At 47.0% G+C, this 23,708-nt stretch overlaps 1 protein-coding gene and 1 long non-coding RNA gene across 13 annotated transcripts in view; one reads left to right on the forward strand and one right to left on the reverse strand.

Annotated features, from left to right (window-relative positions):
- Positions 1-23,708, forward strand: part of SGMS1 (sphingomyelin synthase 1) — a 251,021-nt gene that overhangs the window by 138,288 nt on the left and 89,025 nt on the right. For 8 of the 11 annotated variants that reach the window (XM_077874860.1, XM_077874861.1, XM_077874865.1 and 5 more), the window contains 2 exons: positions 6,579-6,786; positions 8,240-8,320. The gene's annotated coding sequence lies outside the window, so the exon portion shown is untranslated. Of the gene's footprint in view, positions 1-6,578; positions 6,787-8,239; positions 8,321-21,619; positions 21,678-22,012; positions 22,191-23,708 lie in introns of those variants that run through there. The other 3 variants (XM_077874869.1, XM_077874871.1, XM_077874870.1) reach the window with 2 other exon arrangements.
- On the reverse strand, positions 11,384-22,642 carry LOC144299329 (uncharacterized). Of its 2 annotated transcripts, none has more exons than XR_013366030.1 (3): positions 22,480-22,642; positions 19,632-19,827; positions 11,384-11,738 (listed from the first exon to the last, which is right to left on the reverse strand). It is a non-coding gene; the product is annotated as an uncharacterized LOC144299329 (long non-coding RNA). The 2 variants fall into 2 exon arrangements; XR_013366031.1 differs by lacking the exon at positions 22,480-22,642 and adding an exon at positions 21,145-21,431.

The following is a 23,708-nucleotide window of genomic DNA, read 5'->3' on the forward strand; positions in this document are numbered from 1 at the left end:
ATTTCTTTCGTCTTTTCCTTTCTTTTCCCCTCCCTCCCTCCCTCCCTCCCTCCCTTCCTTCCTTCCTTCCTTCCTTCCTTTCAAAATATTTACCTTTTCCACAAAGGTCTTGCCACCTGTTTGGGCTCTAAAACTTGTGTCAGGTCTTGAGAGGATGCATAGTGGACTGACGCCTTTGTTTCTCACGGACCTTGGGCCAGTGGATGGACCAGTGGCAGTTAGCCCTGCAGAGGTTGATGAGGGGAGTGGGGCCCCACAGCTTTTCTGGATTTCCGTGTGTGAGTGAGACAGGTCTCCCCCCATCGTGGGGCAGGGAGCAGCCTGCACTGCCCCCCGTCCTGTGAGGAGTCCCCATGGCCCTGAGAAGAGGGGGAGTCAGGAGAGTCTGGGCCGTGTTGCCCAGGCCCTGCTCCCAAACCCACCGTTCTCCTAACTCCCCTCACCCAAGGAAGATTCCAGACGGCCACCTGAGGCCACGGGGACTGGGGGCCTCCCGCCAGTGCTCTGTAGGACAGGTGGGCGTGCGAATGCTGTGCGTTCTCAGTAACTCCACCTCACGTTGCTCTTGTGTCACACTAGGGAACAGGATCCCCAGCCCTCATTGTGCTGTTGTCCGCTTCGGTGAGTTTGTGCGTGTCAAATTTAGGAGAGCCCTGCGTGTGGGGGGACTGTGCCTCATGTACCTTCTGCAGGTTAGTAGGACTGTGTCGGAGCGCTCACACCCATGCAGAACACGAACTGGTTAAGTGAGGTCCTGTCCTGGTCGTTCCTGTCGAGGCGCAAGTTCACGTGGAGGAGAGAAGCCTGCTGCTACGAGGGAGAACATAAGCCTTTACTTCTTCTTACCTTGTCTTTTTTTATTAATTAATTTATTTATTCATGAATGACACAGAGATACAGGCAGAGGGAGAAGCAGGCTCCCTGCGGGGAGCCCAATGCAGGACTCCATCCCAGGGCCCGGGGGTCACGACCTTGGCCGAAGGCAGACGCTCCACCACTGAGCCCCCTGGGCGTCCCCTTCTTGCTTCGTCTTAAATATATGTTTATTCTTGATACTGAGGAAAAGATTAGGAAGGAGAATATTGAGTCGATGACTGCTTCTTTTTTTTAATTGGTCTCAGGCTGTGGAAAGGGTCCCATGATGAGTTCTGAAGGAGCATAACCTGGGGATGGAGGGCTAACCCCTTTGTTTTGGCAACTCCCGCTGCTGTTGTAGGGGTGGGATCATCACTCACAAAAGCAAGGTGCTATTTATCTTAAACACAGAAGTTTCCAGGAGAAAGAGAACTGCCATCTGCGTTAACAGCCTGCGCACACACATCCTGCATTCGGGATCTGCTGTCTGTGGTTCTTTGTTTCTTCACATGGGGTTACTTCTGCCAGAGGTACTGGGAAGCATGACTGTGTGTGTCCAGCCAGGCCGCACGTGTACAGGTCCTACTGCAGTGCCTTGGCAGAGGAGGTAGCCCCACAGTGTCTGGAATGGCTCAGTGGGCTTAGGAACACAGCTGTGTGAAGCAGTGGCGTGGACATGCTTGCACAAGTGTTTGTTCTGAGCCTCTTGATTTGCTTCCCTGGTTAACGCCTATTTAAAAAAAAAAAAAGTGGATCATTCTTAAGAAAAGGCAGCCTATTTTAGGGGCATCTCCATTTACTCAGAAAATAATATACATCGTTTTTGAAAATGAATTGAACTTTTAATTTCGCTTGTCACAGAGCCTGTTCTTTATAAGTAAGAGCTTTATAGTGTCGTGGAAAGTTCATTCCAATTTTGTTCCTTACAGAAGATCTGATACCACTTATTTCTGGCTTGAAGCTAAAGTTTGGTCGACGTGGGTAGGAAAGAAGCCTGAGAAACAGAAGGTCTAGGTTGTGCTTCTGAGTGATCCTGAACGGGTAGGTCACTTAACATCTGTGGGTCGTGTCAGCATCCGTCGCTGAGAGCCTGGGACTAGAAGATTAATGAGGATTTCCCAATTTTCAAACGATGCGATTATAGATCTCCCCACCCATGTCTGCTGGAGGGAAGATGGCCTATTGAGACTAGAGGTCTCTGGCTCACCGCGATAGTCTTAGCTGCGTGCTCTGCTTGAGAACTGTTACTTGAGTTTATTTGTAAAAGCTATTGGTTCTTGTTCAGAAGACATAAGTATATTTATATTGGGGGGGCGGGTGCCTGGGTAGCAATAGGTTAAGCATCTATCTGCCTTTGGCTCAGGTCATGATCTTGGGGTCCAGGGATTGAGCCTCCATTGGGCTCCCTGCTCAGTGAGGGGTCTGCTTCTCCCTCTGCCTGTCCCGCTGCTGTCTCATCCTGTCTCAGATAAATAAATCTTTTAAAAAAACAAAAGCAAATTAAAAAACTCCACCCAACAACACAAAGAATATTTGTATTTGGATTTTAAAGAGCTCGTATTAGCATAGTTTAGATGGAACTTCGGATGTTTTCATTTCTGTTCTGTTCTCAAAACCACTAATACAAAAAGTCTCTAGCTTGTTTCTCTAAACATGAGTTTTATGAAGTGTTTTAAGTCTGTTACATCACCTTAAAAATACTGTTTTGTTGGAACACCTGGGTGGGTCAGCGGTTTAGCCCCTGCCTTCAGTCTAGGGCGTGATCCCTGGGTCCTGGAATCGAGTCCCACGTCAGGTTCCCTGCATAGAGCCAGCTTCTCCCTCTGCCTGTGTCTCTGCCTCTCTCTCTCTCTCTGTCTCTCTCTCTCTCTCTCTCTCTCTCTGTGTCTCTCATGAATAAATAAATAAAATCTTTAAAAAAATACTGTTAAAATTGTTTTATGAGGGGTAGGATCCTGACATAGTTCCTATGATGATCGAGATCCTCTTGCTGTTTTAATATGTCACTGTTTGGCATGCTGAATCCCCTTTGTAGGGTAGCCGATGACCATTTGTTTATTATTTCCTGGGTAAACGTGTTCCAGTATGTCCTGTAAATGGCAAGAATGGGGTGTGCGGACATGTGTGGTAAGAGAGGAGATGCAGGGTCTGAGCCAGAGACAGCTGAATGGCAGGATGCATGCCAGTGGACAGGCAGCTCCCTGTCCCGAGTCCTGGCCCCCAGCCTGGTTGTGTCAGGGACTCCGTCTGCACTTCCCTTCTGCACGAGTTAGCTGTAGTCACAGAACACTGGTGCCCCAAACAGAGTGGCTTCAGCAGTGTAAACACCGTCTCCAGGTTTCTGTGGGCCAGGGGTCTGGTTGTGATTCAGCTGGGCACAAGTTTAAGGCTGTGGTCAAGACATCAGCCTGGGCTTCTGTGTTACCTGAAGCTTGACCGGGGAAGGGTTTCCTCCTAAGCTCATGTGATCGTTGGCAGTTTCTTGTGGGGTCTCAGACTGAGTGCCTCGGTTTTGGCTTCGTGTTCACTGGGAGCTGGAGGCTGCCCTCACTGCTGCTTCTTCAGAGCCAGCAGGAGGGAATCTTGTAGCAGAATGGATGTTATAGTCTTGTGTGGTAACCAAATGTAGCCCATCATTTTTGCTTATTCTGTGTATAAGAGAATCTCAGGCCCCAGCCTGCTGAGGGTCGGGGGAAGTGACACAGGGACAGGGACCTTGGGGCCAATGTAGAGTCGGCCATAATGAGGCTGACCGGGAGTGTGGATTCTGTGTGTCCCTACTCCTCCGTCTGCATTTTCCCTCTTCACCCGGAGCATGCTTCTGGTCCCTCCTGCCTTCTTTTCTTCCTCTGACCTGCAGAGAGCTCAACACCTGAGAGTGGCTTTTCCTCCTCTCTCCTGCTATAGAAATTCAAGGGAAAGGTGGCAGGAAGCTGAGTGGCGCCCAGGCTGTCAGGGCCCTGCCTGAATGGCTGGTATTTTGGGTGTGTGACACATCACTAGCCGGCATTTCTAGGTCATAACGTGCTCTATAGAAACGACCCAAGTGGAGTCTTTTCAGCTTTTGTGTTTTGTGGTCACTGCTGTCTTAAAGCAAGTGCTGATTTCCAAAATGAGTTCAGATTCCTAGTGTCGACCACTTAGGGGCTCTCGCTGTGACTGTGCCTTAGATTTTAATTTAGAATCATTAGTGGTTTGGGTCCTTTCACTTTCTGGCCTTATTACCTGATCCTTGGTATCATTATCTCTTTAGTCCTCTTTGGGGTGGTCTGTCTTGGTCTGTCTTCCTCGCCAAGGAGCCAGTGTGGTGTGGTTAAGAACTGAGGGCAAAGTCAGGCTGCCTGGGTTCGAGTCCTGGCTCTGCTCTCTCTTAGCTGAGCATTCTCAAGCGTGTGGTTCCATTTTGTTTCTTTGTGGCAGGTTTTACCACTTCTGATTTTTCCACTGGCCAGCTGACCTCTGACTGCGGCGGCCACTCTCACTTTGCTCCCAAGTTATATACATGCTGCTAATAGGAGCGGTTTGTGCCTTATTACTAATCAAATGTCCCTTCAAGCCTTTTTCTGGCCTGGTCAAGTGGCCACAACATGCGTGAGCTTGCGAGAACACCTCTGTTTTGGTGACATTGCCCTGCTACCTGCTTTGCCTCCTTGGGATGAGGATAGCATCTTTTTTTTTTTTTTTTTTTGCCGTGAGCTTGATGGGACTGTTTGCAGGCAGGGTGTCTTTTGGCCCGTGTCACCACACTGAGCTGTGGTAGTGCTGTTGCTGCCCTTCTCCGGATGAAGAATTAAACACCATGCTCCAGGTCTTCAGGGTCCATTGGGGAGCCTTGTTCTGTGTGACTGTAGAGCACCTGCTCTTAACGACTGTGGGACACCGTCTCCTGTAGAGGAAGCCCCGACCCGCCTTAGTGAACCAGCTCCTTGGGAGGGAAACGAGAGGCCAAGAGTTGGAAACAGCACATCTTATGAGCATGAGAACTTTTAGCTTCTTCTGCTGCCTTCACTCCACTTGCTGTCCGTGAACATCTTGACACCTACGTGTGCCTCCCTCCTCGGGGAGCCGGTGCGGCCTTGCTGTAGAGGACAGGGTGTACATTCAAAGCGGGAGTGTGGGGGGGCCTGGTGGCTCAGTCAATTAAGTGACTGACTCTTGGTTTGGGCTTGGGTCATGCAATTGAGCCCCAGGCCAGATTCTGTGCTCAGTGCAGGGTCCGCTTGGGACTCCCTCCCCTCCCCTCCACCCCTCCCCCTACTCTCCCTCTCTCTCTAAAATAAATGAATTTTCAAAACAAAACAAAACAGGAGTGTGTTCCTTTCAGCCAGATTTTTGACATGACTGATGGGGAATCTTAACAGTGCATAAGCAGCATGATTGAGAAGTCACTGGGTTGTTAACAGTCTCAGCCAGGAGTTACATATCCAGATTATTCTCTTTAGGTGCATCAGATAAGTTAATTGCTTATGTTCTGGTGATACTACCCTTGCACTGCATTCTTTTACATGCACTTTGCCTCCACCACCTTCTAACCCCTTCCCCACCCCCAGTACTTAGCACAGCGTCTGCTGCCAAAAGGATGGTTCATTAACATCACTTGTTGAAGTCGCTTATTCTTTTGAATAGTCATAGTGGTGGCAAATTACCAACTTGGAGGAGGAATTGGATTCCGTGAACCTATTAAAATATTTTCTGTGAAAGCAAAGAAAGTAGGACTTGTTTAAAAAATCAGGACTACATTGTAATGAGACAGATTTTCTTCTGGGCATTATAGGCTGGTTTTGAAGGTAAGAGAAGAGTGGCCAACCTGTTCTGAACAGTCAGCATCATTGGAGTGAGTTCCAAAGACAATGATGTAGAAGGGATCAAGGAGCACTTTTTTTCGGAGAGAAAGTTCTGTTTGGAGGCACCTACCTGGGTGGCTCAGTCGGGAAAGCATTTGCCTTCAGCTCAGGTCAGGGTCTCAAGGTCCCTGCATGGGCTTCCTGCTCAGCAGGGAGCCTGCTTTTCCCTCTGCCTCTCTCCCTTCCTCTGCTTGTGCTCTCTAGCTCTCTCTCAAATAAATAAAATCTTTTTTAAAAAGTTCTGTTTAAAAGCTGCTTTTGCCTTTCTTGTGGGTCTTCTCCCCCCCGCCCCCCCCTTGAAAGCATAGCTGACAAACCCATGCTGTTGATGATGAGGCTGTAATGTGAAGCTGGCCATGGCGATAGGCCGCCTGCTATTCTCAGTGTGGCTGTTCATTCCCACAGGTGCCTGCTGAGTACTTGGCATTGCACACCAGAAGAATTAGCACTGATGGAAATGATTCATTCCCTCTTTCAAGAATTTATCGTCAAAAAGGAAACGCAGTGCTGCTCTGAAGAATGCTCACACATGCACAGCTAGAGCTTTCTGCGTGCATGTTAGTCAAGGCTGTCTGCTAAGATGGGCATTTTTATCGGACATTCTGTTCAGAACAGCTTAGGAAAGTTTGATATTCTTCTCAGAAGTCTAATTGACCTGTCTCCAAAATGTTCACATAGGGCAAGAGTCTGAATTTACTGGGCTATAAACTGTAATTGCAACTGTGGCCATGAATTTACTAGTCTTTGATGCTCGCATTAGCAAACACGGTCATTGCCAATATGTCTTGGGAACATGTTCCACGATGGGCACAGTCGGTGCATCCTCTCTAACACACATAACTTCTCTCCACAGTACGTGTCCTTGTCCTTCTCTTACAGGCCTGGAAACTGAGTTTTGGAAGGATTCAGAAACCCGACAAGCAACCACCACACTGCGGGTACACGGCAGAGGTGTCCGCCAAGCCTGTCTGCCCAGAGTCAAGCCCTTCTCCACTGTCTACGGTTTTGAAAGTCTTCGGCGCTGAGTGACCAGCACAGAAAGCTCTCGCCAGCCAGGGAGCACAGGGCTCTTTCCTCTCAGTGTTGGGTATGATCTCTTAAGTCCCTAACTTTTGAGTCCCTGCTACTGTCTTGGATGTCGGCAAGTTCTTTCCTCGTTACTAGGAGGCTCTCTGGACTTACGTGGCATTTGTTGTATTGCTTCCCTCACTCGCACACAATCCCTACCAGTTTGGAAAACTTAAAGCTTCTCCCTATTTTCTGAGATGACAGTGTCTTTTTTTATAATTAACATGAGTCTCTTCTCTCTGAATGACAACACTGACGCTTCAGATGAGGAAGAGCAACAGTTTCCTATCTTGTAAGAGTCTTGTCTACTTGGAGCCATATGTTCTTCATAGAAAATGAGTAGTAGTTGCATTTTACCAGTGCAGGCGGGGTGTTTTCACTTGGGACTCTTCTGTGAGGGGAAAGCAAGCAGAACGTCTTGTCCCTAGGCCATGGACCCTAAAATATTATGAAATTAAAGAACAAAAGTAAAGCGTATTCTGAATGCTTGGCTCTTGGAAGAAGGCAGGCACTTTGCTGGGCATCTAACATGACTCCCTGAATTATATGACTGACTCTCCAGTATTTGAGCTGGACACAGATAGGTTAGCGAGTCTGAGCATGGAGCATGGGTGCCCCTGGTTCCGGGATAATGCCCTTTTGGATCTAAGCATGCCTGACTTGCAGATTTTCTCACTCATCTTATTTAATCCTCTGAACCACACAGTAGAGTGGGGAGCATTTGATCCTCTTTCAGAAAAGTAGAAGTTGAGGCTGGGAAGAGATAATGGACTTTGCGAAGGTCGCGTGGCTAGTAAGTGGTAGGACTTTGAACCACGGTTTTGTTTGTGTGGTGCCCTGATGTTGGTGGTTTGGGTTTCCTAATGATCTTTCCTAGCTTGTGAGTCGTAAACAGTGTGGGAAATAGAGCAAGGATCTTATGGGAATCAGCAGAGCTGGTCGTTTAATTACTGGTAAAGCAAGATTGGAGACTTCACAAGCATCTCTGAAACTACAATGTGCATTTGACCCGGGCTTGCGGGGAGCTGGAGGGAGCCCCTCACTGCCCCACTCAGCTCAGGGGCTGAGCACTAAGCCAGAGCTTCCTCGCAAACTCCCAGGCACATTTGTCACTCACCTTCCAGAAGAGTGCAAGGAGGGGCAGGGGCGAGGGAGAGGTAGCTGGCCTCCTCCCAGGAAACAGGCACACATCTCTTCCCAAAAACATAAGGTAGGGCATTGTAGGGGCTCTCCACCCCAAGCCCCAGCAGTAGAAATACTGCTCTTTATATCTTTGTTTTTCTTGGGGTGCTCTGTGTTGTTATTCTTTTGAACAGAGCATAGATAGCTGTGTCCTTTTTTGATTTTGAAAAGAAAGGAACAGATGACTATTTGTCTGTTTTGGTTATAAGGGGAGGAAAAGATGAATGTAGAAATCCAGAACTGGTCTTCCTGAGACGTGTTACCAATCAGACCCTTTCTCCTCATGACAGGTGATGGAAATGTGCTGGAACGATGGGAGAAGCTGGTAACTTATAGGAAGCCAAGATGACAAGAATTCTTTTACATAATCAGTAAGTAAAATTTTGTTGGCCCTTTGGAAGTCTTTCAATTACTGGGTGAACATTCCCTGAGAAACCACAGAAAAGCATAGCACAATCAAATAGCATAAAAGTATGAAAGAGAAAATGCTTAAAAAATAAACATTCAAACCCTTCAAAAAGTTGTTGCCACCTTTTGTATAATTATTCTATCCTGATCTGTGTGTTCTTTCATGTTGGGTGTAGCAGTTGGGCAGATAGAGACTAAATATTTAAAGGATTAAAGGAGGATTTCTTTCATATTAACTTTGGAGAAGCCCTGCTCAAATACAGCTTTAACTGGTTCAGTGAGCTCCATTTCTCAGCAACGGTTGGTATGGACATTTTGGAAATCAGTGTGAATAAACCTGGGGAATGTGAATAGAGTTGAGCTCTTTGCCTGCTCCCCTCCCCACGTCCCCCTTTGAGTATCTCATTTTCTACGCATCAGAGGCTATTACTGGTTGCCAGTGATCTGACAGTTAGATGCGGTTACTTCTGGTTTCGTTATGACGATGATGGTGTCAGTATGAGGGCTTGCCTAGTCAAAAGGTACATACGTCTGGGTCAGACGGTCACAGGCCTGACTCTTATCTTTGTGCTTTTGGGCAGTTACTCAGCCTCTCAGCCTCTGAATCCTGGGCTTGATAGTCCTCTCATGGGAGGAAAGACGGTGGGTAGTGCTTTGTGCTCTGACTGGTACGTTATAGGGCTGCTGTAAAAGTACAGCTGACCCTCGAGCAGCACGGGTCTGAACCATGCAGGTCCACTTGTGCACAGAGGTTTTATAGTACGGTTCTTTAAGTGTATTTTCCCTTCCTTGGGATTTTCTCTGTGATATTTTCTCCAGCTCACCTTGTTGTAAAAATATAATATGCAACACGTACAGCATACGAGGTGCGTGGTGTCAACCGTCGATGTCAGTAAGGCTTCAGTCAACAGTAGGCAGTCAGAAGTTCAGTTTCTGGACAGTCAAAAGTTACACACAGATTTTTGACTATGTGGGAAGTTGGTGCCCCCAACCCAGTGTTGTTCATGGGTCACCTGTGGCTACTCCCCTTCCTCATGTTTGTATCGTGATGGACAATGTACAAGCCCATATTTGACACAGCCTGGCCAGCTGGACTTCCTTAACTACTGTCAGGCCGTGGTGGGTCAGCATCGCAAGCATTGATGTACAGAGGAATGCTGAGACCTGACCAGCCAGGAGGGGGTAAGGAGGGAGGCGTGGAGAGAGGACAGAGGGGAGGGAAGAGGAGAAGGAGGATGGGAGGGAGGAGAAGGAGGATGAGAGGAAGGACAGGAGGGGGGACTGGAGGGAGGATGGGAGGAGGATGGGAGGATGAGAGGAAAGACAGGAGGGAGGAAGAGTAGGAAGATGGAAGGGAGGACTGGAGGGAGGATGAGAGGAGGATGGGAGGGAGGAGGGGAGGATGAGAAGAAGGACTGGAGGGAGGAAGAGAAGGAGGATGGGAGGGGAGGACTGGAGGGAGGATGAGAGGAAGATGGGAGGATGAGAAGAAGGACTGGAGGGAGGATGGGAGGAAGAGAAGGAGGATGGGAGGGAGGATGGAGGGAAGATGAGAAGGAGGACCAGAGGGAGAATGGAAGGATGGGAAGGAGGATGGAGGGAGGATGGGAGGAGGAGAAGGACAGAGGGAAGATGGAGGGAGGATGAGGAGGGGGGTAAGGGAGGACAGGGTTACAGTGTTTGCTGAGTTCTGTGATGTCAATACTCCAGCGTGGCTGGTTTCCCACCACGACACAGTCACTGTAAGCAGAGTTGGGGAGGGATGGGCAGGCGCTCACCTCTGCATAGTTTAATACCAGCCACACACCGCAGTGAAAGCTACACCAAGGGCATAAAGTGTAATAAAATTGGAAGTGGTGAGTTTTGAGTATTTCTTATCTTTGTGTTAGTCTAATTTATTTTAATTGTGTGTTTATATAGTTTAACTTTGAACGATGGCTGTGCTGAACCACTGCTCACAGTCTGCCCCAGTGGACTGGTAGGACGGCCAAGCCGTAGGTTTCCCGATGGGAAGACAGCTGGAGGCCACAATTCTTCAATTACCTGTCCTAGCCCTGGTGGTAAGAGTTTGGCTTGACTGGTGAAAGCAAGGTTTGCTCTTGAATCTGTGCTCGAACCCTCAAGTTGCCAAGCTCACATGGCTTCTGGAGCTGAAGATAAGTCCTGAGACCAATTTAGAATGGAAACCCGTTGCCCGAGGCTTGTTGACCTCGTGATGTCACTGCCCTGGCACCCTCGCCTCTCCGGGCTGTGCAGTGACAGTGGTTGCACACAGGCAGGCTGTCCACTCCCTTTCCAGTTTGTTCTGTGCCTTTGCTGTGCTCCCTGGAACCTACACCTTGTCAGGTAGTGACACTGCAGGGACCAGCAGCCAGGCTTCCTCCTCACCAGCGATGGCTCGTTGCTTTGCTTTTGTTCAGAAATGAAGTTTTCATGAAAGTACATTGTCTCCAGAGAGAGAGAAACAAAACAGGATGGTATGTGGGCAGTGTCAGGTTCACACTGGCTTGATGCAGGTCTTCGGGAGGGGGATGGAGGGCACCAGGGACCCTGGAGCAGGTAGCCCGTGCTCCCCCAGCCCGCTAGCTTGCCCTTTCCAGGGGACAATGGGAGCCTGAAATCGCTCAGTAACAGCTAAGATTGTGGTGGTGGTTTTTATTCTAAATCTCACCCACCTTGCTCTCAGAACACATTCTTTACTGAACCTTAAAAAAAATGTCTTGGGTATTTCAAAACATTCGTTTGTGTCAGTTCCCTGAAACGGACTTACATAATCTTAAAACATTTATTTCCCTTATTTCCTCCTGAAACAATAGATATTTATAGCTCCTTCTGAGTCAAGAACGGACTTGGATTATTGCAAAAGCAATTCTTGCCCCTTTCATGCTGAAACTGATGGATGGAAACCTGAGACGCTTGCCCCTGGATTAAGAAATATTGACTTGTGTTTCAATCAAGATGAATAAGAGTGTCTTGGGTCGCTGTGAAAGCAGACTTGGGAGAAATAACCAGCCGAGGAGCCTCACCACACATAAAATATTCTGATTTATGATTTCTCTCCCAGGAGGGACCTGATGCTATTTCTGGGCATCCCCAGTATGGATGCGAGTTTGACTGGAGAGCTGGCAGGTGTGTAGGCCTTGGGGGTGGGGAGGTTGCAGCCTGGCACGGTGGTCGATCAGCGCGCTCCGAAGTGTGCTCTGTACTTGGGAGTCGCAGGTCGTGATGTGGTCGATGTCATAGGAGATACAGTGAGTGTTTTGGAAATCAGTTGGAGAGAGAAGTGCCTTGTGTGGCGGGAGTGACGCGGTCAAGGAGACTTGCAGCAGCACATGACAGGTGCCGTGGGTATTTAGTGACTGTGCTTTTTAATTCAAATACCTATTTTAAAAATCATAAAGGTTAACAATTGGAAAGAACTTTAAAAATGTGAAAGTTATTAAGAATTGAAAATTCATCAATATCATCTACCTACAGATACCATTATTGACTATTTTTTTTAGTTTTTCATTTTTTCTGGTTTCTTTCTGGTTTTCTACCATCCTCTTCCTAAGCCTGGGTTTGACATGCATTTCTTTTTTCTTCTAAAATGGATCTTTTGTGGTAAATATCATTTGACACCTAATTTGGTTGACCGTGTACTGAAACCATACCATGTTGATAAATACATCCTGTTTGGCAGCGGTTCCTGTGTTACGCGGCCCGTATTGTTTAACCGGATCCCCGGGAGCGGGCATTTTGGTGGTTCTCCGCTCCTCCTCCTCTTCGTAAAGCTCACTGTGGTGAACATCTCTGGGCATGCATTGTGGCGCACCTGCCCAGCTCCGTGGGCAGATCTCTGAACAGAGTCGGGGCAGTGCCTTCGGGAACATTCCAGCAGGAAGACAGACTGTGAGTGAGCAAAGAGGTAGAGGCAGGAAGGGAAGCTCTCACTCTGGGGAAAGGCGGGAGGTGCGGTTGAGCAGCAGGCCAAGAGGGAAGGCCCGCTAGCTGGGGCTGTCGTGGGAGATGGGGCCTGCCGGGCCCAGCCCTTATTCATTCTCAGTTGGGAGCCATGTGGGAGTCCATAGCCTGCCTCATACAAAGATTGTGAGAATCTTCGGTTTTCCTTAACTTACCTTATCTGAGGAGAAGTGATTAATTAATTGTTATAGGTAGTAATTATTCATTATGGGTAATAGATAATTAATGGTTCTACCTTCTAAAACTTCCTGAGAGGCTTAAGAAACCAACAAATTAGGGAGTGAACAATTAATGGAAGTCGGGAAGAGTATGTATGTATAGAAAAAATTGTAAGATTAGAGGGGCCTGTGGTTTTGAAAAGTAAAGGAAACGACATTAATTCATGTATTTTATACACTTCTTAACAAACTGAATAAAATTTAAAGACAATTTCGGAAAAATATGGATTAGGAGACAAGTATCATAATTTAAAATAATACTACCTTATGCTTACTTGCTTTCATGTGCTTGTGTGTTTGAAATGCATCGCCTTCCCTAATTTCCCCTAAACTTTCTCAGGAGAGTGCAGGATTGTCTCCACTCTGTAGGTGAAACAGAGGCCTCCAAGGCTGGCTTTGAGGAAGTGACACCGGGCTTGCAGTTGGAGGGAGGGGCTGGTAGGGCCTTGGGTAGATCTGGGGACTTCCCTGGGAGGGTTGTGAGGCCACAGTTAGACTTGGAAGGTGACAGGGAGGGACTGCTTTCTAGCCCACAATGGTCTCTTTCATCATCACTGAAGAGAAGAAAACACTTCCTCAGCCATTTTCTGTTCCCTTTGTGGTAGGTGACATTGTTGTCAAATCACTTGTCCCTGCCCACCCTGTGGGAGGATTACACTTTCCTTTTTTTTTTTTTTTTTTTTTTTTTTTAGATTTTATTTATTTATCATGAGAGAGGCAGAGACCAAGGCAAAGGGAGAAGCAGGCTCCATGCAGGGAGCCCGATGTGGGACTCGATCCCGGGACTCCAGGATCATGCCCTGAGCTGAAGGCAGATGTGCTTAACCACTAAGCCAGCCACCCAGGTGTCCCATAGATTATACTTTCCCACCCCACTGAGGGTTGGCCCCCATGGCTTTCTTGGCCATAGGACCTATTTTGGCCAAAACAATGTGAATAGCAATGACACCTGCCATTTCCCGGTAGAAGCTTTAACGAGGCATGGCCTGGGTCCACCATGTCTCCCTTGTCCCTGCCATGGGACCAGTGTGTCCCACTTGGGGTGTTCCTTCTCCTTTGGTCCCTGTGAAGAGGACACAGCTCACCTCCACAGAACCAAACAGGAGCCAGGAATAGTAAGACCTTTCTCTCATGTTGGCCTCCAGAATGTTGGCACTCTTTGATACTGCAGTGTGACTTAGCCTAAACCCATAGAGGCCCGCTGTCCTGCTGTCCTTCTCCTGCATTGGAGAGGTGAACCTTCTTCACACGTTATCACTTCAAATAAGGCATTTAACTAGGTGTGTAGGGTTGACTGAGTTGCCCCTTCGTTTGTTTGTTTATTTATTTATTTATTTATTTGAAAGAACGAGACAGAGTGAGAGAGCACACAAACAGTGGGGAAGGGCAGGGGCAGAGGGAGATGCAGACACCCTGCTGAGCAGGGAGCCCAATACGGGACTCGATCCCAGGACCCTGACATCATGACCTGAGCTGAAGGCAGATGCTTCACTGGCTGAGCCACTCAGACACCCCCCTTTATTTTGTTTCCTCAAACACTTGCAAAACATGTTCCAGGTCAAGGTCTGGATGTCTAGAGGTTTTAAATAATCCAAGCCCCCGCCCAGCCTCAGGACCCTGGGAGCGTGGCGTGACTGGGTGCCATGTATTCAGTGGCTGTGAACAGGGCACGTGGTTGGGTCCAGAGCCCAGTGTCACACGGTCACTGGTGGGCTGTGCTCAGGGAGGTGAGCCCCCTGATGGGTGCCATCCTTATGATGCCCTTGCAGTGGCATTCCTCTCCCATCATTCAAGCTCATCTCCCCCCCTTCCCTCCCCCGCAGCCGGAGCACAAACTAGTTTGTGCTCAACACTAGACTTCCTTATTCCCAACTTGCATTTTTAGTGAAACGTTTTGTAGCAACTCATCCACTACATTGGTGTATGTCTTTTCTCTTGATATGTATCATAAACCATTTAACTTCACAGATGACATATCTTAAATTTTTTCCTTGGAGTATAAGTTGCTTAACATGTTATTACAACAAAATTAAACATTCAGTAAATTATTGACCATTTTTGTTGATTCTCTCCCCACTGCGCCGCCGAAGTTATTGGTTCTTTTCTCTGTGCTGTATGAAGTGGAGGTTGCTGTTGTTAGAGCACTCCTTTGCATTTTCTCTTTGTGGTGTCTGATGAGAGAAGGCTCTGCATGGGCTTAGTAATACCTTACCTCAATTTGGAATAACTTGGAGTTGTCCTGTCATATTTCAGATCCTGTGTCTAATAATCAGACAGGTGTTCAGGGGATCTAACTTGATTTCATGCTCCCAGTGACTCACCCTGGCTTTGGACCATGGCGCGACACCAAAAGCTCCAAGAAGTAGTCTGACTAGTAGTTTCTGGGCTAAGACAATGCACGATGTAGTTTCCCAGTCATTCAGCTATTTCCTTTCTCGCGGCTTCTGATCCCTTCTCCACTTGCATTTCAAAAGGCACATGACTAATTTATTATTCAAGTCCCATCTTGAACCAAGAGCCTTCAAACTTTTTTGTCCAATATGCACAGAAAAAAAGGGTTACAGCCCCAGACAGAGGAAGGAATACTCAGAGAACTGCCACTGTGTGTCCATAGTGGTCTGGTCTTAAGGTTGGGTGGTGGGTTCATGATTGTTGATTTTAATATTATTTTTCCTGACAGATACGTTAAATAAATTCTCTTTACGTATGAAATACTATATAACCAAAAAGTTTTTTTTATTTTTTTTTTTAAGTGTAAAACAGTACATGCTGTTAAATGCATCCATTGTGTTTATATTGGCAGCATTGAGTCCTGTCAGGGGCACCTGGGTGGCTCAGTGGTTGAGCATAGGCCCTTGGGCTCAGGTCAAGATCCCAGGGTCCTGGGATTGAGTCCTACATCGGGGTCCCTGCAGGGAGTCTGCTTCCCCCTCTGCCTCTCTGTGTGTCTCTCATGAATAAACAAATAAACAAGATCCTAAAAAAAAAAAAAAAAAAACTGAGTCATGTCAGTTAGTTTTACGACTTTAATTTTCTTGTAAAACACCTTAGATGGGTGTTTTAATAAATAGTGCCCTCTTTCTTCAACGGAGCAAAATAATTTTATTTTGAAGACACTATTTATTGACCTTTGATTTTCAGAGGGTCTTCCTATCAACATAGGCATCAATATAGTTTAGGGCTCACCCAGAGAAATATTTTCTTTTGTTCTACCACAGAGAAGTATCCTCTGTTGGGGAGAATATAGAAAGTTAATGTCTGGTTATTGACAGTGACTGGCCACTTGTCCCTTCTCTTTTTTGCAGGAAAACCTCAGTGTTTACACAGAGTCTGAAACATTAGCCATCCGTACTCTGAGCTGTAAGCCCAGGCCTGTTTGGCAGCTGTGGGGATCAGACATTAAAACCCCAGGTTTGGGGTTAAACATCCATAGTTTTGAAGCTGGCTCTGACTCGCCTTGACAGTTGACCTTGGGCTCAGAACCTTCATGACTCCTAGTTAACAGTGGGCTCAGTACTGCTGCGAACACCTGCCTGGCTGTGTTGTATACATATTAAACGGGAAATAATGTGTGTACAGCAGAAGGCACTATCGTGACTAGATCCTCAGTAAATGAATTACATTGAGCAATTTTTTTTCTTGTTTTGGTGCAATTTCAAATATATTTTCCTATAGGGACAGTGTTAAGAATGAGGTTTGAGTACAATATTAGAAATATTATTAACATTATACTTGAGATCAATCATAAGTTAAATAGGCTTCTAAAGACTGGCCAGAGAAGCCACTGTCTACGTTTTGTCTGTAGTGAAATGCATTTCAAATGCCACATAAGTTCATTGACTTCATACTTAGGAGTGAACTTTTAGAATGTAATTTATTACCAGGTTGAGGGCTGACTATTTAGATAACCTTTTGCTTGGACATAAAATGGAATTGCTTGATAGGCGGTAGGTTTCCTGGGGGCACATGAGTCCTTTTTTCTACTTCTAGGAAGTCCGCTCACCTTCTGGAGAAATTACTGCTCTTCTTGCAAATCTAACCAGGTAGTTTCATTGTAGACCTGCCAAACAGAGGACCTTGACCCACCGGGTGGGCGCATGGCCCCAAGTGGGACCTGTGTGAGTTTTTTCCGAAAATCTTTAAAATTATAACTATAGTATAGTCCCTTTTACTGGCAGAGCCGGGATTTAAGCGGAAGAAGACAGATTTCAGAAAGGAAGAATGAAACCATCTAGTCCTGGTGGAGTTTATTTTGAGTTGATCCTAAAGCCCAGCTACCCTTATGACTCTCCTGTTGCTGGGTTACTTAAGTCAACACATTCCACCTTTTATTTTTTTAATTTTTAATTATTTATTTATAATTTATTTATTTTCTAATTTAAATTCAATTAACATATAGTGTATTATTAGCTTCAGAGGTAGAGGTCAGTGATTCATCAGCCTTATATAACACCCAGTGCTCATTACATCATGTGCCCTCCTTGCTTTTACTGGCGATGCTTCAAGTGCCATTTCTGTTACCGGCAAGTTAGAAAAAGGTGACTAATTCATTTGTTTAGACTTGGAATGTTTAAGAAGTTGTGTCTTTGTCATGACAATTATCATAAATATAATTACATAGTAGGACAGCTGATTTATAACATAGCTTTTTGAGAACAATGGTAGTGTTTATGCCTATCTCATAAAAGCAGAAATATATTAATTAGCACTAATCAAAGGATACCAGTGACTATGTATGTGTGTGTGTGTGTGTGTGTGTGTAAGAGAGAGAGAGAGAGAGAGAGAAATAATGACTTAAAACACACTAATGGTCACTGGAGGGGGAGGAGGGACATGAAACAGGTGATGGGCACCTGTTGTGATGAGCACCGGGTGATTAAAATGAAACCTTTTTTAAAAAAGTAAGAGAGATAATGATTCTGATAGGACTTTGTGCTAATACAGGCATCTATAATGTTTGATTTTAAACCATATAAACAAACATATACATATGATGGTTCTAGTAGTTATAAGTTGCGTTGAAGACTGCCTTTTGCTACTGTTTATAATTAGGAGCATTAGTAGGTAAGCAGGTAGCTGCTCGTGACTATACCATGTATGTTGAGAGAGACGTTTATCTTTACGGACAGATTGGCACTTTGGCAAGATGACCCAATGTGTGTGTGTGTGTGTGTTCCTTACTAGAAAGGGAAGATAATATGACTGAATGCTTTTGTTTTCTTCAGTGGGTTCGTGTTGGAGAAACTGAGATTTTATGTGATGACACTCTTTCGTAAACCCTACTTCCTTTTAGGAAGTACCAATTTGTGCTCTCAGTTGTAGCATTCGGTATTGTTGGAACATGTCAGAGAGAGCAAAGAAATGCATCTGCCGCTTGAGTTCTGCCTGCCAACTGGCTTGGACAGCTATAATATCTGCTTATTCCTGATGTGTCAGCAGTTAGGAGGAACGTTTTCCCTTCTCCTTCATGGCTGTTGTAGAACTGGAGCATCAGTCACATCAACATGACTGTGTATTCAGAATCTGCCATGTGCTGGGGATACAAAGCCTTTGAGACACAACCTCATCCTCAGATAGACTTATATCATCTGGCCAGAGAGAAAGGTCAGGGAGAGATCTTGAATCAAAGAGCAACGCTGAGGTTCTGTAAATCAGTTTTGAGACGGAGGTATAAAAAATAAGGTCTGTAGGCATTTGAGGAAAGGAAAGTTCTCCAAGGCTTGAGCCAGTGGGGAGGGTTCTAGGAAAAGGAAGGGTCTGGAAGGTCATGGCTAGTATGAAGAGTGAGAAGAGGTCTACCTACTGCCAGGGGGTGTGGTGTGGGCCTCCACAGGAAGGTAGTGCTGTCCACTGCCTTAGGGGGACAGCAGGTAGATCAGTTGGGTTATTTGATGGAGGGTTCCTAAGATGGAAGATGGGGGTTGGAAAGGTGAAGGCCAGCTTTTGAATGACTGAGCAACATGGCATTGGGCCGGTGGGCTGATCGTCACTTTTTTGAACCGTACAACGATAGCCTGTACTACTGATAGTTTTGTACTTTAGGCAAAAAAGACATCTGTAAGGACGTTTTGGCAACACTGGCAACTCGGTCCTTGCTTTGGGAGCATAAGGATTATTGTAAACATCTTTCAAGTGCTTTGAGTGTTAGGATTGCAGGTAGACATATTTATGAAGCTCTTCTTCCTGGACAGAGCACCCACTCTGTGAATTTTAAGCCTGCCTGGATCCTAGGCATTAGAAACAAACTAAATTCTCTCTCTCTTTTCTGGACAGCTGCCTTTCCCTTCCTCTTTCGTGTATCTCAGTGTATCTGTATATATCTACACACATACAATTGCATTTTTCAGATTGCAGGTGATAAGAAGTTTACTCAGTTGCTCAAATACACAACAGTTTTATATATATACAACCTTCCCATATAAAAGAGCTGCTATTCTTGGTGTAACAGCCAACATATCATCAGTTTGGCCAGTGTTAACTGCTTATAGTATTTTTGTAAACAGAAAATCGCCGTTCTTAAAAATACATATTAATTTGCATGAATGTTTGAGGAAAGTTGCCCAAAAAGCGGATGTTTTCCTTTGGATCTCTACTATAAAACCGTAGCTGTTCAACTGATAGAGGGAAGGTTTCTGACATGGTGGCATGCTGGACTTTCGCATGTATCATGTGAGGGTGATGCTGCTTTGGGAGTAGAGAGGGAGACTTGGCAGCTGGAACAGCAGTTGGGGACACTCAGCCTCGGTGACCTGGCACAGGGGGATGAATACCTGAACCCGGAATGGCAAGAATGGTACAGATAATGGGAGATGACTAGGAGGCTGTCATCATACCTGTTGATAGTGAATGAAAGAGAGAACGTGTGTTCTCAGATGACTCCAGAATTTAACTCAAAGCATCTAGGACAATGAGATTACCTTTATGTGAGAGGAGAGATTTTCAACCTTATCATCTAGACTATGGGCCCACTGATGCCTGTTGCTAGGAAAATTTTGAGGTAATAGGCTTATCTTGTGCCTGCCTGTTTGGACCACAAGTTGGTCCTTCAGGTGGAAGAACTTTTGGAACTCTTGAGAGAGATGAACCGGTTTACCTCGCACCATGCTCCTGGTCTCTTATGGGCACAGCTGGGATGAGGGCTGGAGCTCCTGAGTCCTGGTGCTCTGTTCTTTCCATGCTGCTTTGAAGAAAACCCCATTTTAGGAAGGGCCTTTGCTCTCACTTTAGATTTTATCTTTGGCCAGTGAGTATTTTGGAGAAAATTTGGCTTATGGAATGAATGATCGGTTCTAAAAAAAATAAGAGGAAGTTAAACTCAGGAGATTTTCTCCAAAGTTAGAAGGTTTAATTTGTTACTTAAAAAAAAAAAAATTCTTCCTCTGTTAAAACACTCTACTCCTATTAGCCATCAACTTGTTTCTTTTTTTTTTTTTAAGATTTTTTATTTATTTATTCATGAGAGACACACACACAGAGAGAGAGAGGCAGAGACAGAGGCAGAGGCAGAGGGAGAAGCAGGCTCCATGCAGGGAGCCCGACATGGGACTCGATCCCGGGACTCCAGGATCGTGCCCTGGGCTGAAGGTGGTGCTAAACTGCTGAGACTTCGAGGCTGCCCTGCCCCATCAATTCGTTTCTTAACTGGTCCATAGGACATAGTAGTTCTGGAGTCTTCTGTGATTTGCCAATTCCCAGCTACCTAAAACTCCCTTAAATATTTTTTCTACAATAAAAATATTTATTCTATCATATAAAGTTTCCCGGCTCCCTAGCCCTGCGCTCTCTGCTCCGGGCTCCGCGCTCCTGCACCCGCTCATATGGTTTCCTTTACATACTACAATTTAAATAGTTTTTATTCTATAGTAACCCAGATAGAGTGATTTGCAGAATCTTACTTTTTTAAAAGTTGGTTTAGGGATGCCAGGGTGGCTCAGTGGTTGAGCATCTGCCTTTGGCTCAGGTCGTGATCCGGAGGTCCTAGAATCAAGTCCTGTATCAGGGAGCCTAGTTTCCCTCTGCCTGTGTCTCTGCCTTTCTTTCATGAATAAATAAATAAATAAAAATCTTTTTAAAAATTAAAAAATAATAGTTGGTTTACTGTGGCATAAATGAAATTGCTTCAATTTTAAACCTTTTTTTTTCATAGTAAAGTTCCTGTTGTATAATAACATTAAATCTAAGAATCCTAAACCAAAAGTTCCTTTAACTGCTTAAAGTCTACAGAACACTAAAGTACTATTTCAGCTGTAAAATTATTTGCATATTTTAACGTTGAAAATAATTTTTAAAAAGTGATAGCTGGTTTGTCCATAGTTTTGGAGATGGGTTCAGAACTTACAGGGGCCAAACCCAGCATGGTGTGAGCGCCCCACTGAATGTCAAGCACTGTGCCAAATGCCTTGCGTGTCTTACTCCGTAGAAGCTGTTCCACGAAGTGGAAGTGTCAGGTGGGCGTCTCATCCGACGCCCTCGCTGCGGAGTTGCCTTGCCCGGTGTCGGCCGCGGTGTCCGAGCTCTGACCCGCGTGTGTGGCGGTGCCAGGCCCCCGCTCCTGCACCCAGAATCGCAGCCTCGCTCACGGACTTTCTTACAGCAGTAGCACTCACCTGCACCCGCCGGTCAAGCATGTCCTGACACTGACTCTGGCTTTGAAAGAGTTTTTAAAGAGCCTCTGCTGCGTTCTTGGAAGTTGTTCAAGGCTGAAGTTTGGGGGGGAAAAAACCTCTTTTAAAGGCTGTACCGGGCTCCTAAGCCTGATATAAATCAAGACAGGCAAGTTCCGCCTTAGCCGACAGTGAACACGCTTATTGGTTAGGATCGCACGGGCTGACTCATTTCTTTTTTGCTGTGTTAGAGGGCCACACCCCGCATTCCAAAAACCTCGGCTGCCCGGCCACACCCGCGGAGCCTCCGGGTACGAGCCGGCGCGCCTGCCGCCTGCCGCCTGCCGCCCGCGGCCCCGAGCGCGGGAGCGGGTGCGGGAGCGCGGAGCCCGGAGCCCGGAGCGGAGAGCGCGGGGCCGGGAGCGCGGGGCCGGGAGCGGGAGCGGGAGCGGGTGTCCCCGCCGCCCTCCGCCCTCCTCCTCCCCGCCCGCCCGAGCCGCGGGAGCCGCGCCGACCTGCCCGCGGGGAGCGGAGACGTAAGTGTGCGCCCGCCGCCCGGGGTGCGCGCTCGGGGCCGGGGTGCGTCGGCCGCTCGGGGTGCGCGCTCGGGCCGGGGGTGCGCCCGCCGCCCGGGGCCCTCCTGGGACGGCGGGTCTTGTCGGGGCGGGGGCCGCGCCCGCACAGGCTCTCCACGCGGAGGGCGCCCGAGACCCGGGCAGGGAGGGAGGGAGGGAGGGAGGGGTGGCATCGCACGTACCGCGGGGTGTCCAGCGGGGGCGGCGCCCGCTCCCCGCAGGCCTGTCCAGCCGGGGCCCCCGCAGGCCCGCTCCTCGCAGGCCGCCCCCCGCCGGGAGCTGCCGCCGGGAGCCGGTGCTGGGCCACAAGGGCGCACGTGCTCCGCGTGCTCGCTCCACGGCCCTGCCTCCTGCGTGTGCCGGCCTCTGGCGGCTCTCCTGGGCTTCGTGGAAGTGACCGCCCGACGGGAATGCGCGGGCTCGGAAGTTACACCGGAGGGAGCGGAGTAAGAATCCGGGACACCTGAGCCCCAGGTGCGTCCATTCTTACCACCGTAACCTTTCCTTTCCTTTTCTTTCTTTCTTTTTTTTTTTTTAAGTAGATCAGGTATGAGTCTTTTTTAAAAAATAATAAATTTATTTTTTAATGGTGTTCAATTTGCCAACATACAGAATTACACCCAGTGCTCATCCCGTCAAGTGCCCCCCTCAGTGCCCGCCACCCCGTCACCCCCACCCCCCGCCCTCCCCTTCCACCACCCCTAGTTCATTTCCCAGAGTTAGGAGTCTTCCATGTTCTGTCTCCCTTTCTGATATTTCCTACCCATTTCCGTAGATGTGAAGTCGTGCCTCTTCCTCGAGAACCTTTCCATGTAGGAAACTAGTCTGTAGAGGCGTAGGGATTTGTATGGTGGGGTCTGTTTTGGAAGGTTCTGCAGGAGGAGGGGGGAGATGTAGGGGCAGGAGAAGCGGAATCTTGGGATTGTTCTGTTTGGGTAAAAGGACCCGCACAGGGCAACGGGCGTCACCACTGCCAGCCACGCTGTGCCGCCAGCAGCATCGGGTTGGAAGAGGAATATTGCAGCCGCCTTATGGAGTCACGAAGCGAACCACGCTGTGAACGGTCTTACCCCTCCTTTACGGAGAGAGAGCCTAATGCAGTAGGCAAGATTCAAACAGAGACCGTGAACTTCTTTGCAGCTGACTTTTCAGGTCTATGAAGGAAACGTGCCTAGAAAGAAATCCCTTCTAAAGGCACTAAGTAAATAACCGGATAGAATTTTTAATGAGTTACTCTTTGAACTCCTAGGAGCGCTGTTTCCAGGCTGGAAGGCTTGTTCAGCTCTGCTGCTTTGAGTTTAACTCATCAAGTGCCTCGCGTGCATGGGAGGGACTGGGGACACTCGTTCTTTTGAGAAACAGCCTATGGTGTTGAAATCCACTGGGGTAGTGGGAAAATCCCATCGGGCTGTGAGAATGGGAAAATACTCTGTTAAATCTCTAGGATGTCTAAGATCTAAACTGATGATTAGATTTTGATTCAAGTTTTACCTAATCCTGTGACAGAGCCGAACATTTAAGGATGCACTTTTATCAGGCAGTCAGATGCTTTGCACCCACTACCTCATTTAATTCCTACAATAATACTGAGAGAGGGGGGTATTATTATCTTCATTTTATAGTAGAAGCAGCAGCTTTGGCAAGGTTTTATAATTAAACTGGAAGACAGCGTTTGAGATTTTATTTTTCCCATGTGGCTTCAATTACTCCTAACATAGCGTTAATTTTTCTGCATGAAGTGATCCAGAGAAGTTTCTTCATTTAAAGCAGATTCTTTATTATTATTTATTATTATTATTATTTTATTATTATTATTTTGGTAATTTTAAAAGCTCCTTGTTGCCCTCATGCCAGGATATCAAAGTTCAAGGAATAGTGCATTTACTCTGGGAGCTCATGGTTTTTAAATATTAACTAAGCGAGCCCTGTTCTTGATGAGCCTATTAACACACTTGGCGGCCTAACGGTTGTCAACTTGGGGGTGACCTCCTT

This window comes from Canis aureus, chromosome 27, assembly GCF_053574225.1.
Source record: "Canis aureus isolate CA01 chromosome 27, VMU_Caureus_v.1.0, whole genome shotgun sequence".
In the NCBI taxonomy this organism is placed as follows: Eukaryota; Metazoa; Chordata; class Mammalia; order Carnivora; family Canidae; genus Canis; species Canis aureus.